The sequence below is a fragment of the Argiope bruennichi genome, chromosome 9 (assembly GCF_947563725.1).
Source record: "Argiope bruennichi chromosome 9, qqArgBrue1.1, whole genome shotgun sequence".
Lineage (NCBI taxonomy): Eukaryota > Metazoa > Arthropoda > Arachnida > Araneae > Araneidae > Argiope > Argiope bruennichi.
Genome location: NC_079159.1, coordinates 43,300,305 through 43,314,697, shown reverse-complemented (window position 1 = coordinate 43,314,697; position 14,393 = coordinate 43,300,305). Strand labels below are relative to the sequence as shown.

At 29.0% G+C, this 14,393-nt stretch overlaps 1 protein-coding gene across 2 annotated transcripts in view; it reads left to right on the top strand.

Moving 5' to 3' along the window:
- LOC129984182 (ras-related protein Rap-1b-like) overlaps positions 1-14,393 on the top strand; it is a 249,290-nt gene that overhangs the window by 47,366 nt on the left and 187,531 nt on the right. The window contains exon 1 of one of the 2 annotated variants that reach the window (XM_056093992.1): positions 4,487-4,614. The exons of the other annotated variant lie outside the window; for it this stretch is intronic. The gene's annotated coding sequence lies outside the window, so the exon portion shown is untranslated. Of the gene's footprint in view, positions 1-4,486; positions 4,615-14,393 lie in introns of those variants that run through there. 2 annotated transcript variants of the gene reach the window in all.

Below are 14,393 nucleotides of genomic sequence, written 5' to 3'. Positions count from 1 at the left end.
GTCTTGAAATGAAGTTACAAATTTTCAATATTATGAATTAGTGAATTTGAAATTTTCTCATCATTCGTTACTGACAGAAGTAATATACCAGTTTACGGTAGAATTTCTTTTTTATGTACACTTAGTTCTCTTTGGAATTTTTCAAAAAGAATGTTTTAAATTTGGCATTGTTTCCGTAATCGGCGGATTAGTTGTTAATAAAGGCTAAAACAACATTATGCTACGAAATTTTGGATTGTAGCTACGATGTTTTGCATTGTAGTTTATTTGGATAGTGGAATATTAAGAATTTTTTTCATTCTTGAATTACATCTTAAAAGTAGAAAATTCGGATTGGTCAGAATTATTTATTATTGAAACTGTAAAATTGTGATTAATTACAGTCAGCACATTTTTTGAAATTTATTAGTTTTTGATATAGTAATTTTATATTGCTTTGTCATTATTTTTTGGTTTTTTTTAAAAAAATCTTGTTTTAATTGCATAAATATTAAATTGAATTCTTTATTCCAAAAATATTTTGTTTATATTTTTATGTGATCTGAGAAAATTAAAATACAAATAATAACAAGAATAAAAGCAAAACTTTTTCTTTTGGATTTGTTTTCTTTTAACTTTAAAATAAACATTTAAAAATATATAAAAATTAATTTTCTATTAAAAAACAAGAATTTATTTAACAAAGTTAAAAAAACAAAAGCAAGATTAAAAAAAAGGTAAGAAATTAAAACACACACACAACACACACACACACACACACACACAAGCAATAAAAAAAACCCCAAAGCAATTCTTCCTCAAAAAACTTCCAGAAATTAGTAATCAATCAAAAATAGTGCTCAGAATTTTTTTTAGAATACGTTGCTTGACATTTTTTCTAATTTTCTAGTATATAAAAAAAACCCCCGATGATATTTTTTTTTCCGAAATAATTAGTAAGTGTTCTAAAATTTAATTCTTTAAGTCATAATTTCAAATTTGAAGATCATAATCTCTGCTCAATCAAAACTCTTGTTATTTTTAACAACAACAACAAAAATACAGCTTATCAATTTGTGGCATAATTGGTTAAGATACGGGCTATCAAACACAAATTAGAAAAAAAAAATGTTTTTTTTACCATCTGGTTGCGCAGCTAATTAGCATTAATCAATATACTGACACATCAAGCGCTTTAGCATTGATTATTCGCCATGGTCGAACGGGCTGTTGATCTTTTTCTAATTTTCCTCGAAACGAAACACAAAAATGAGACAACTTTCTAAAAGTTCTTCAGGAATGCAACCTCTTTTATTAAAGTTAAGGCAGATTTCTATTTCAAATATTTTATACTACTCTGAGAGTGATTTGACCAAGAAACAGAATAGAACCATCACAGATAACCACTCTAAAACAGAAACTGGTTATTCATTAAATTAAAAACACGCTCTTTGACGAAAAAATTTGAAAGATTTCATGAGACGAAAATACAAAAATGTGCAAATTTCGAAAAGGCCTCCGGGAATACAGCCCCCATTTATTAAAGTTAAAACAGATTTCTGCATTAAATATTATAAAATAGTTCTAAAGTAGATTTGACTGAGGAATGAATAGTAGAAGTGCTACAGATAATCACTCTTAAATAAGTTATCATTTAAATTAAAAACACGCTTTCTGACAATAAAAATTGACTGATTTCATGCGCCGAAATACAAAAATGGGCAACTTTTTATAAGGCCTCCGGGAATACAACCCCCATTTAATTAGAGCTAAAACAGATTTTTGCATTAAATATTATAAAGCTACTCTGAGGTAGATTTGACGAAGGAAAGAATAGAAGTGCTACAGATAACCACTCTAAACAGAAACAGTTATACATTAAATAAAAAGTACTTTTTCTAGCGGAAAAAGAAATTGACAGATTTTTTGAAGCAAAACACGAAAATGGGCAGCGTTCTGAAAGTCCTGAGGGAATACAACTCGCATTCATTTAAGACAGATTTTTGCTTCAAATATTATGTTGCTGATTTAAGGTAGCTTTTACCTCCATGCCCTCCAAAATAAATAAATAATAAAAAAAAAACACTTTTTTTTGGACGTAAGGGAAATTTGCTGAAAAGCAAATTCATATTCACATTCTGTGAATGGCATAATTATATTCATACACATCCTTAGGGGAAAAAAGACAAAAAACAAACATTACATTTACTTTAATTAGCAGAACACAGAATTATTGAACTTATAATATCGATTTAAGAAAAAAGAGGCTTAATATGCAATTTTGTTCGAATAAATGTAACACTAAATTCTATGAATTAACTTTAAACAATTTAGCATTACATTTAAAATTCTTTTACTAGAGAATAAATACATCATTTCTGATATCGATTTGTCACTTATTATAGTTTTCTCTATAGTTATATTTATTAATTAGTTACATATATATTTAGTTATATTTATGTAAATAAGCATAATTTTGAAGCAGAAGGCAGTTTTGAAGACAATGAACAAACTTTGAATTTTTTAAAGTTCGCTTTATTGCATCCCGGGAGGCACGAATTATGAACAAGCAGAAGCGACGAGAACAACACAAAACGAAATGAGGAAAAGCTGATGCAAATTTTATCCCTGTGAATATATACTGTGAGATTTTAATAGGGATTTCCATCACGTGTGAATCACAAGTAAGGGAATCATAGGGATCTTTTAAAAAAATGTGTTTAGCTGCACAGTATTTTATCCCTTCACTCGGGGTGTGGGAATCGTTGACTAAAGCATTTTCACAGAGTTTTTGTTTCATTAATTAAATAGAAAAAGTAGAATGGGATTAGGAAATAAGAGAATATTTTAGAATGAAGTTAATATGGGCTAATTTAAGACAAAACTTTAATTAATTTTAAATTAGATTTTAAAATATCATTACATTTATATATTTTTTCTTTCTGTCATGCTTATTTTAGTAAGTAAAGTATTTTCCCTGTTTTCCAAAAAGTGCAAACATTTTACCAAAGAGTCTTAAATTATAAAGTAGGACTCCCCCCCCCCCCAAAAAAAATGAAAATATACTATGCTTAACCAAAGTGTAATGAAACGTTTGATACTGGCCCAAAATTCTAAACATAATGCTTCCGTATGACTATGAGATATGGCTGTTCCAACTAATTGTAAACTATTAAAAAAAAAATTGTAATGAGCTTTTGTTTTAAAAGCATTCTTTTACGATATCTTTAAAAATTCATATCTTTTTAGATGCCTCATTATTCAAATATTTCTAAGTGCGACATGGCATTAAAATGCTATTTGTAAGTGCTTAAAAGATAATGCAAAAAGGCTTTCAGGTTAGAGAATTTTTTTTGTTTTTGTTTTTTCCCTTTTTTGGAGTAAAGTACATAATTTATGGAAATGTAAAAAAAAAAAAAAAAAAAAAAGAAGAACATTGGAACTCTAATGATTCCTTTATTTGAGAGTATTCTTTTATGTTAGAGTTAAAAATCCATAAATCCATAACCTTATTCAAGCTTCGTTGTTTACAGACTTCTAAACTCGATATGATTTCAAAGTGCTATTTATAAGCCCTTAATTTTTTTTTTTAAAAAGACCAAAAGTTATAAAAATTTAGAGAGCTTTTAGGTAGATGAAAAAAAAAATTCGATTTATTAGCCTTGTAGAAAAATTGCATAATTTAGAAAATGCATAAAAGAAATTTAAAATTCTAATAATTTCCTTTATTTTCCTTACTTTCAAAAGTGTTGTTTTAAGAGTAAAGAAGAACAGAATTATCACTTTTAATATTCTTTGCTGCGTCATATATCTATGATCAATTACTTAATAAAATGTTATTTGTATTTGATTTAAAAATGTTTAAAAAATTATAAAAACACCAAAAAATACATTCAGGTAATGAAATGAATTGTTTCTCTGCATTGCTTCAAAGTTGATTAATTTATGGAAATTCAAGCATAAGAGATGAAGCAGATATTCCTGAGGTTATTGGCCTATGCAAAATCAAAGTTAGCATTGTGCGCATGACATGTGTCAAGTTTTTACCTGCAAGAGCAACATGGAATGAAGTTATTTTTAGTTCCTATCCAGGGCAGGGCTATATTCTATTAAAACAAAATCCCCGATCTCGGAAATCAGTAATCGTCTGTAAAAAATAACAATACAAATGCTCATCAAACTCAAATATCGAATCTGCGCATTTTCTTCATTCGGGAAATTGGAATACATTTTGCATTTTTGTTCGATTTGGTAAGAATTCCGGAGCAATTTATTTCAGGACCTGATTTCAGCTGAAAATGCCTGGGAAATTGAAAGTGGAGTCAACCGGTCCAGGGCCGGGTCCCGGGCTACAACCCGGGTCATTTCGGACTCCGGAAGTGACGTTCGAAGGAATCCTTTTAGAGCATGCGCGCGCTTTCGCAGGGTACCTGAGGATCGTTTGGAAGCAGACGATATCTACGCTCCGAAGCGACCACTTGCTGTTCGTTCCATTGTACTTCTGATAGGTGAAAACTTTATTCCAAGTTCCGGGAACACTTTCAAATTGCTGCGAGTTGGTTAAGTTTATCATAGCCGTGCGCAATTTTATGCTTTAAAAGTGGCGGAAGGCTTTGCATCTTTAAAGAGAGAGAAGTAAGCATTTTAGAAAAACTTTCTTTCATTTTTGATAATGCATTATTTGAAAGTTCATCATTTTGCGCATGTTTAAAAAAATAAATCTTCTTGAATAAAAAAAAAATCTTCTTGAATTAAGATTTTTTTTCCTTAAATTTGTTGTGTTTTAAACAATCATGTCTTAATTATGAAATACTTTTTTTATATTTTATTCAAAATAATACTGTTAAAGATTTAAAATCAAATGTGCTGCTAGAACGATTCGTAATCATTTATGTAAATTAATTTCGATGTATAAAAGGCTTAAAAAATGCAAATTACATAAAAAGAAATCAAAATTGTAATGAACTATTCCCATTTTTTTATTGAATAAAATTCTCTAAAGTGCAAAATCAGAGATAGAGTAAAATAATAAACAATTTAAAATAAATTAAAAAATAAAATAAAATATAAAGGATAACAATTAACCAGTTTAGTTTAATAATTTTTAGAATATGTAATAAATATATTTTCTGCGAAAAACTACTATAGCGCGTATTATTAATAGTATTTTAATAATCAAAAACCTCTTTGCAGTATCAGAACTATGAAGAGCAAAGTTAAATCTGAATCAACTTTTGGAAATGCGTTGCAACTATTTCAGTGCTCGATCAAGAGTTAATTAAGATACTTATTTATAAATTATAACTTTTTATTTAGAGAATTTATATGACAAATCTGTTAATTGCATTTCAAAATTCAAAAAATAAATGAAACTATATATTAAAAATATTATTAATTTCTATTAAAAACAATAAAATATCTCATCTGATTAGTTGTAACTAATTTGACTTTTTTAAGAAATAATTTTGGTATATTCTCGAAAGATTTTTTCGAAATTTATTTAATTCATGTTGTATTTTATAACAATGCAAACTTCTGTGTTTTGCAAGAATTATAGAACTATTCTTTATATTCTATTCTCTATTCTTTATATTCTATTCTCTTTATTTTATATTCTCCATTGACTATCATATTTGATGTTCATCCATGAAGCAAAGCAAAATCTGTATATGCTTTGTTTAAATATTGCTAAAATAATTATAATGCTATTAAAATAAGTATAATTTTAATTCATGATATATAAATAGTTTTTTATTCTTTTCTGGATACAATACCGATTCCAGAAATTTCAAATGTAAGTATGATATCAAATGAAAAAATTCGTTAGAAGTATTTCGCTCAAGTTTTAAAAAATTTTCTTAATGAGTGAAAGTAAAAATAAGTAACTACTCAGGGAGGATAATAAATAACAACAGCAACAAGTAGGATTTACGGTAGACTATTTCAAATTGTGAAGATGATCAAATATGTGTAAATTAAAATGGTGATTAAAAATACGAATATTTTGTACAATATTTTAATTTCTTAGAACGCTAGCTAACAATAAATTTAAAACATTAGGCTAAAAAAAAATGAGAGATATTGATAGCAAATAAAACAATGTGCAATTGCAATTTGAATATTAAAAAAATATAAAAAGTATATTATTATATGATTTATATCTATAATGTATTGTTATGTGTTGTAAATTGCTCTTTTTAAACATAAGGCTGTTTATTAATACTGAACATATTAGATGTATCTATATGTCAATATTAATACTTCTATTTTCTTTCGGGCCTCATTAGGTAGATAATTTTCGTTTTAGATAGGTAATTCATTTCATTAGATAGTAATGTAAGCAATTGCTTAAAGGTTCTTTAATTTTGGGGACCCCGAGGTCTCGAGATTTTTTTTTGCAGTACTTTCAGATTATTTAATTTTTTTTACTTTAATTTAACATATAAGTCTAAATTAATCTAAGTTATTCAAATTCAAATTAAATATTGTTTGAATTTTGGAAAAAAATATTCCATTAACATTTCCAATCAATCGGTTGCCAGTTTTGTATCATGTTTTACACTTTTAAAAAAATATGATGATTTGTAACTGACTAAATTCGGATCTTATGATTAAACATTACTTAAAGTGTGTTAAAATTTGTTCACATTTTTTATTATTTGGTATAATATTACTTTAAAAATTTAACTATGTATTTTTACTTTTTCATATACGACGTTATACAAAGAAAATTATTGTAATCTTCAAAAAAAAAAAAAAAAAAAAAAAATTCAAACTTGAGATTTTGAGAAGTTTCTTAGTTTCAGACGTCCTTGAGTCCCAAAAATTCATTTTTGGAATTATGTCTATCCGTCTGTAAATAAAATAACTCAAAGACGATTTGAGCTAGAGGGGTGAAATTTGGTACTTGACATCTACTTTAAATCTGTAGATTTTAAACAAATTTTGAACAAAATCCGTTCAGAAGAAGTCTTTATTTCTGGCTGTCTTTATATAAGGTAATACGACAACTACTAAACGAAGAATTAGATGGATAAATTTGGTACATATATTTAATATCTAAAACATAGATATATGTCAAATTCGGAATGAAATCTATCAAAGTGTTCACCGTCTCTTAGTCTGTTCTTTTATAAGCATGTAAACGCGATATTTCTAAAATGCAATGACTTAAATATATCAAAATTGATAATTGATTTTGTAACTATTGTCGTTTTGTGACAAATTTGGCTTTAATTGGGAAAAAAGCGTCTATAATGCACATTTGATTTTCTAGTGTTTTTAAGTTAACCGCATTTCTGCTATTATTCGTCAAAGATGGCGCTCAAATTGGCTCATTCATAACCATTTTTTGCCAAAGGCGTGTGCCTAATAATATACAGATATATTTTTTAATCGAATATGCTAGAAAAATTCGAGGTGATCACTTCCAATGGTCTTTATAAACAAAATATTCAAATCAATTCACCTGAAAATCAATAGCTTATAGATGTTGCTTCTTTTAAGTTAATGCTTATTAAAACACTTATTGTTGTTGTTTAGAATGGCGCTTGCCATGGACAAGCTCGCAGACGAAGTCAGCGATTTTAAGCCAAGGGAGCTTCTCTTGTTTCAGCAGCGCCAACTAGGGCCAAGAGTAAGTCTTAGCTACTCACGCATCACATTCGCCTGCACAACCCCTCTTTTTTTACAGGGGGACACATTCACACATCTCACAGATAGAACAAATGAAGAGCAACCATGTCCGAACCGGAATTCGAACCCAGGACGCCCAGTTACGAGGAAGTCGCGCTACCCCTATGCCAGGGCAACCGTTATAACACTTAAATGAGCATTAAATGAACATGAATAAGAACCATCCCATTTTAAAAATTGGAGCAGGAAAAAAAAAAAGGGGGGGGGGGGTCCCGAGATTTGCGTTGCCTTAGAAGATTTAATTAGGTCCTTATTTCTATGGAATTCATACATGGAAATAATTGAAGAATTGTTCCAAATACTTCTGATATGCATAATAACCTCAGTATGCGTCAATATTTAACAGCGTTCTCCTTTTAATGATTTATTACAAACTTGGAGCATAAGTATGGGCTACTAAGTGTAAATTATTAGTATTTTTAGTACTAATAAGATACGACGATAACAGTATTTTTAGTCTTTAAATAGCAGTTTATTTTTTTTCCTTTACGCATAAAATATGTACAAAGAAATTATTGGAATAAACCAAAGATTGGATTGAAGTCCAATCATTTTGATGAACTTTCATAATGATATCGTCATATATGTGTGCATGTAAAAGTAGTAAGTAAAAAATGCAACGAATTCGACACGAGGCCTTAAATAAAATTTGAAGATTTTAATACTTATCTGTTAAGGAAAGTATGTTTCTTTCCTAAATAGATGATTTTTTTTGGTTCTTCACTTTTGACAATTAAATTAAAAATATAGATGTTAAGCGAACAGCTAGTCACCGAAGACTGATGCTTAGAATTTAAATAATATAAAAATACCTAGGAGGTTAAATCTCGTTTCTCCAGCGTAAAATAGTTAATTAAGGCGGAAAATAATTTATTAGAAATTAATCAAGGAAAGGTATTTTGATCTTTCTTGTTTTAAATTAAAGAGAAATGTTTGAATAATGAAGTCACAAATTTTTTAAAAAGGTAACTGAATTAAAACGTCGGATGTAGGAATGTTAGTTTTGGTTTTTTAAATTTTAGGAAAAAAAGGATTAGTTTTTAAAAATTCTCAAAATTTAGGAAGTTAAATCGGAGAGAGACATTAAACAATATTTTTAAATGTCCATTTTTTGTTATTTTCAATAATAAAAATTTTCTTTCTACAACCATTAGAAATCATACTGCGGCCAAATATATGCGAAAAATCATCTCAAAACACAATGCCTTAAATAAGAATTTTTTAGATAAAATTTTTGAATTCGGTCGGGCTTCGAGGCCACTTGATTTATCAGGACGACTACCTGAGTACCAGAATTTCATGGCTTTTTAAGTGTTTAGATTTGTCTGCATATTGCAGTCACACCCACCCATATAACCACATCACACCACACCACATTATAATATACATAATAAATAATCAAGGGCGGCTCTTCAATTCAGAAACAACTTGTACAGCTAAAAAAATTTCATAAGAAAATACGGTTTAAATACAATTCTTAAAAAGCCTCTTTGCTTCTCAACAGCTCAAAATTTTCAATTGTAATTATCTGAATTGCATTTAGCAGACTGAATTGCATTTATTTAAATTGCATTTACATATCCGTCATTGATGATGGATTTCAAACAAAAGAAGCCGAATGTGCATTGAAAACATGAAATTTCGCTCATGGCAACCTGAACGTAAAATCCGAATCAAATAACAAACGAGAGTAAGCGAAGGGGAGAAAAAAATAGAGCTTGCAATGCGAATTTTGCATATGAGGGAAGTATAAAAAAAATAAGAGAGAGAGAGAGAGAGTGAGAAATTGGCCGTATGCCAAATCTGGTCTGTGATCAGAGCAGCTCAGCTGCTACCAAACTTAATGTAAGAAATATTCAGTTCCCGTTTTCCACTATGTATAAGCCACTGCACTAATGTATAATGGATGAATTTTGATGCATTCTGGGACTGATATCCTGATATCCAATATATCTCAGCTTGTATTTATCCTACTTACTGACTTTGTTTTCTTTCTCTTTTTATCATATTTATATAATAAAGTAGAAATTAAAAGAAAAGCAAAAGAACTTTAAAAATAATTTCAGAACTACAATTATGTTGCCTTAATAGTTAAACTATCGCATTTAATATTGCAAAATACAATTCAGTATCTTAGTAACAATATATTGCTAATGCCTTCCTGAAGTCATTAACAATCCGCACACGGTGATTTGTTTTCCTTTTAACGCTTCCAAGTCGCTTTTTTGAAAATCCTAAATTATTAGAGGCACTGTACTAATGAAGTGACGCATTTTTGGGAGTCTGTTATAGCATTATGGAATTTGATTTGTTTTTTTCATAGTACTACGTTTTGCATATATGTAAAGATTTCATCGTTTAATATGAATTGAATAGCTATTGAAATTCATAAAATTTGAAAAATCAAATTTTCAAAATATTCTTAAAACCATTATTTGGCAGATGCTACCAATATTTCAAAGATAATGATTTCACATTTGTATTCAAAGATGTAACAAACTAGACATAGGGGTTTTAGAATTCATAATAACCTAAACCAAATAGGAGTGTTTTTGCAAAAATTATTTGCTTAACTACATACTACACCCTTAATATTTGATTTCTGTTAAGTCAGGAGTTCTAAGGATTTATTCTAAAACTTAGGAGACATCTTAAATTATTTATTGGCGTTAAATTATTCATTATTCAGTTAAGTCACTAATTTTCGTCATTCAGTTAAGTCATCTCAATTGTCATCATTCATTTAAGTCATTCAGTTCATCATTCATTAAATCATTTATTGGCTCATTAAATTATTCATCAATAGTTAATTTATTTATTGAACAACTTCAGAGATTAATCAAATACTTCATAAAATAAACTAACTATTAAAAAATTTCAATTTATATAATAATAACATTAACAACTGTAACGTAATAGATAAATTTATATAGCATTCTTTCATGTTTTCTTAAAGGAAAATGTTTATATGCAAAAAATGCCAGTGTCGAATACACAAAAATGTGCCATCGTTTTTGTCGAAACTGTTCCTTATATATTTGTTACAAACATTTATTTCATCATTCAGTTCATAATTTATGAAGTCATTTATTGCCATCATTAAGATACTCATCAATAATTTATTTGTTGAACAATTTCAGAGATTTATCTTCATTAAATAAATTAAATGTTACAAATTTTCAATTTATATAATAATAACACTAACAACTGTAATGTAATAAATATTATTTATATAGCGGCCTTTCATGTTTCCTTAAAAGAAATGTTTATATGCAAAGATGCCAATGTCAGATACACAAAAAGGTGCTATCGGTTTTGCCGAACTGTTCTCTATATATTTGTTGTGAACATTTATTGCAGCCCTAGAGTCAGAAATTGAATATAAACTGAACTTACCTCCCTGCCTTTTTCTTTAACATTCGAAGACCTCACCCTCTCCCTTCAGTAGAGACTTCATTGCTATCAGTATCAGTCGGCGACTAGGAAGTTCAGTTTATTGCAACTACATTCAAGTTGCTGAAATTTATTTTGGGGAATTGAATTCGAAGAAAGTTTAAAACTGAAAAAAAGTTTGAAATTTAAATGTAGTTCGACCAGTATGAATGTACTTTTACTTTTCATGCGTTTTACTTTTTTTTTCTTCCAGATTAGAACTTCTCAATTTTTTTCTCTTTTCTCCATTTTCATAAGAAATTAATATATATATATATATATATATATATAAGTTAGAAAATAACTGGAAAAAAATCTGGAAGCATTTTGTGATTAAAAAAAAAACTTGGCAAACTGAAAATTCTATTTAAAATAAAATTTGGATTTAAAACATACTATTGAGATCAGTTTGATGATTTCATTATAAATCAAATCCGAAAAATCACTTAAAATTTATTAATGATGGAACGGACTCCCAATGCACAAAATATCATTAAATTTGTTTTTAAATAGTACTCAATAGCAATTTTGAAATCAGTTTATTTATAATTTTTAGAACGATATTAAATAAATTGTAGTCAATAATAAATTATTAATGTATGAGTAAAAAAATAATTCTTCAAATTGTATCTAATAAAATCAGTTTTTGAAAAAACACTTTTATTACTGACTAGTATTTAATTTATAATTCATTATTATAAATTTTTTGTAATATTAAAATGAACTTTTTCTAAAATTCGCATTCAGATGGCGCCACTAATATGGAATCAAAATATACATGAAATTAATTATTTAATTAATAATTAAGTTTTGAAAACATTAAGATAAAGTATTGTTATAGAGAACCAGCAGGTATAAAATTATAAAACTCTAAACTCTCAAGAAATGGAGATAAAATTGATTATAAAATTCCATTTCTACTACCTGAAATAAGTCAAATTAAATAAAAGTGTATAAACTATTAAAAGTGTTGACTATTGGGACAAGATTAAGAATGACTTAATTTATGATTATATTACTCAAACTTCACCAGATTAACTATACTGATGTTGATGCTGATGATGAAAAAGGCTATGATGCTGATGTTTAAAGAAGGTTATTTTATTAATTTCTTATATTTATTTTTGCTATATTTATTAATTTTTAGATTAAAAAATTGAAATTAAATATTCGATTTGTACATGAATAGTTCTTTTATATAAAGTCTGAGAGCGCAGAAGAAATGATAGAAATAGCCAGAATGCATATGAAGAAGAGACAGCCAAAAGAATGTCTCCATCCAATGGAACACAAGCAAACTATTTTTGCAAAAAATAAAATCCCATGAGTTAGAATAATAAAGCTTACACTACATATACTTCTAGCGCTTCACATTGCTGGGCACTAAATATTCGCCTAATAAAGCTACTGTCGCTATTTTGATTTTGTAAGTTAGGTGATGTTCTTGTATTTTGTCCGAGTGCCATAATTTTCAAGATCTTCTATGTTAGATATCAGCAGGGAAAGACATTTCGTATTTCTTGCTATATTGCTATATAAGACTACCTTAGCAATACATTTTCAACTATTATTTAATTATTTATTTACATCTTATTCTTGTTAATCCTACCGAAGAAATCAAAGATATTTTATATTTCTAATCGAGGGAAGATAACCATGGAAAGTTGGCCCTCTCGTCATCATGCTTCAAGTGCATATTACTATTTTTGATTTGACGTTTATATGTATTACTTTTTTTTGTGCGATTTTCTTGATCTATATGATTCACAAATTATCAAATACCATACTGTTAGGCACATTGACATATAGATAAAGTTTTAGCAATCTCACTTTTGGCAGATATAGTAGTTTCCAAAGGTAGCATTTGAAGCACAACAACATTTACGGCAACAAAGGCTCAGGATGCTAAAATAGTTACAAGAAATTGATATTTGTTTCCCGTAAAGAACAAACAAAGAAGCTTGACACCCATGTTATCAGATAAAAGAAAGCACAATGCAGTTTCTTCTTGTGAGATCTACTTTTGCTCTAGGTCAGAAAACTAAGATGGAATGTTGCTAAAGCTACACATGATGGCACGAAGGATGCTCAAACTGAAGAGGAAGGAAATTTGGAGATATACTATATGAAAAGGAAGCATTAGAGATGCAATAAGAATATGTAAGCCAACGCTGAAGGGCCGGGATAGTCTGGTTGGTAGAGCGTTGGATTCGTGTACCTTAAGTTGCGAGTTCAAACCCCGCCGGCCGAAGATTCCCCGTGTGCTTGACGACTAACGCGCGTATAAATCTCTCGAGGCCACAAAGTCCTCCACGTCGAGAGTAATACCACTGGGGATACTGGATCAGGGGTGATCGTTCTCTGATTCAGGTCTAAATGACGTGTTGTGTAGCTAAGTCGTTCTCTTGGCCCTAGATGGCGCTAAAATCAAGAGACGCTCCCCCGCTGGCTTAAAATCGTTGTCTTCGTAACAGTGGGCTTGTCCATGGCAAGTGCCATAAGAAACAGCTAGCCAACACTGGACCAAGTTGCTAAAAAAGGAAATTGGTAGCTAAACACAGATTTATTTCGCGTAAAAAACGAACAAAGAAGCATGATAGTTATATCATCAGATAAATGAAAGTACAATGCAGTTCTTTCTTTGCATGAGACCTACTTTTACTCTACGTCAGAAAATTAAGATAAAATGTTGCTAAAGCTATATATGGTGGAACGAGGAATTCTCAAAGTGAAAAGGAAGGACATTTGAGATATAAAGATATACTAGTCCAAAAGAAGCATTTGAGGCACAACAAGAATATTTAAGGCAACAAAGGCTCAGGATGCTAAAAAAGGGAGTTGTTACCAAGAAACTGAAATTTTTTCGTGTAAAAAACAAAGAAGGTTGATGTCCACGTCATCATCCAAAAGAAAGCACAATGCAGTACCTGATTGTTGTGAGATCTACTTTGACTCTCCATCAGAAAACTAAGAATGTACCTAAGCATGGTGGCACAAGGGATGCTCAAACTTAAAAGGAAGGGAATTTGAAGATACACTATTTCCATGGAAACAGTTCAGGCACAACAGGAATATTTTAGGCTACAAAGTCTCAGGATTCTAAGAAAGGGAGTTGTTACCAAGAAACTGAAATTTGTTTTACGTAAAAAAACAAATAAACAAACTAAGAAGCATGATGCATCATGAAGTAAATATAAATAAATAAATTATAAATAAATAAAAACCAGCAGTGCAGTTCCTGCTTGTTGTGAGGTCTATTTTGACTCTCCATCAGAAAACTAAGATAG